The sequence below is a fragment of the Lygodium microphyllum genome, unplaced genomic scaffold (genome assembly GCF_053477565.2).
Source record: "Lygodium microphyllum isolate KBCC unplaced genomic scaffold, Lygodium_microphyllum_v1.1.10 scaffold_281, whole genome shotgun sequence".
Classification (NCBI taxonomy): domain Eukaryota; kingdom Viridiplantae; phylum Streptophyta; class Polypodiopsida; order Schizaeales; family Lygodiaceae; genus Lygodium; species Lygodium microphyllum.
The window spans coordinates 25712-27500 of record NW_028229762.1 but is presented as its reverse complement, the minus strand read 5'-3'; positions in this window follow the sequence as shown (position 1 = coordinate 27500).

The following is a 1789-nucleotide window of genomic DNA, read 5'->3' as shown; positions in this document are numbered from 1 at the left end:
AGCTATGCTTGTTAATCGAGTAGGTGATTTTGGATTAGCTCTTGGCATTATCGGTTGTTTTACTTTGTTTTAAATTGTAGATTTTTGTACTATTTTTGCTTGTGCTAGTGTTTTTTCTGAACTTAATCACTATTTTATTGTCTGTAATATGAGATTTCATGCTATAACCGTGATTTGTATCCTATTTTTTATCGGCGCTATTGGAAAATCTGCTTAAATGGGATTACATACTTGGTTACCTGACGCAATGGAGGGTCCTACTCCAGTATCCGCTTTAATTCATGCAGCTACTATGGTAACAGCTGGCGTTTTTATGATGGCGAGGTGTTTTTTTTTATTTGAATATCTACCTGAGGCTTCGATCGTTATTACTTTTATGGGGGCTATGACGTTATTTTTTGCGGCAATCACTGGAATATTGCAAAACGATTTAAAGAGGGTCGTAGCTTATTCAACTTGTAGTCAATTGGGCTATATGATCTTTGCCTGCGGCATTTTTAATTATTCAGTTAGCGTATCTCATTTGATGAATTACGCTTTTTTTAAAGCATTACTTTTCCTGAGCGCAGGTTCAGTCATTCATGCCATGTCAGATGAGTAAGATATGCGTAGGATGGGAGGGCTTGCCATTTTATTACCTTTTACGTATGCTATGATGCTTATAGGGAGTTTATTTTTGATTGGATTCCTTTTTTTAACTGGATTTTATTCTAAAGATGCAATTTTAGAGCCTGCCTACACCAAAAAAGTGCGACTTGATGGACATGTATAGTCTTTCTTTATTTGACTTAAAAGGGACTAGCTATATCGTCTTTAACAATAGACTGCTATTACACTATGCTTTTCTGTAAGGAGAGTATGAAGCGCGGAAAACGATGCGATAAGTATATGATATCGCATGGGATCCTAACGGATTAGCAAGACGGATCAACCATAGTGAACTGTGCGATGACGCTTTTATAAAGTGGCCTCAAGTCTACGAGCTTTAACAAGGTAGGCCTCTGTAGGGATGTGATTTAGGATATAAAGTTTGGTTGCGTGCCCTGCAAAGGATCATTGGAGTATAGCACAGGATTCTTTACAAAGCTAACGTGTCAACAAGGCAACCCCAATGGGCTCTCCTCAGGCAAGCGGGAGGTTTGGTCGTGAGATTAGATAGCGTTCAATGGGCGGAAGACGATACGAAAAGCTATCGGCTTGCCTTCAGGTGGGATAGGCGATAATTTGCTGACTAGCCAGTGTGCTGACTCGAATCTTAGGTAGCGAAACGGGCCGATTATATCAACTACACAAAAATAGAAGTAATTGAAACCACGATCCTCTCGAAGGAGTCAGGACGAAAACGAATAGAGAATCTTCCTTTCATCGCCCAAGCACATTCGCCACTTGAGCCGTATGCGAGGGAACTTGCATGTGCGGTTCTTTGAGGGGGGGAAGCTCGAAAGAGCCCATCCTTCGCGATTATACCATTAGTGGCAATTTTGCCTTTTGGTTAGGAAGTGTTTCTGTTTTCTTTACTCCTCATTATTCTTCTCGTCTCTTTTTTTTGACATTTTTAGCACCGACCAATTCATTTAAGCGAAACATCTTACGATGCCATGACGCACCTATTTTTATGGCCATCCCTTTAATTTTTCTTGCTTTTGGAAGTATTTTCGTAGGATACTTGGCCAAGGTGCGAACTGTTAGCTTATAAGTCAATTTTGTGACAAAGCGGCTATTGCTCATTCAACATGATCTGAGTAAAGTGAACAATGACTGAAGATTGGATGCGGGTGAAATTCCCGCC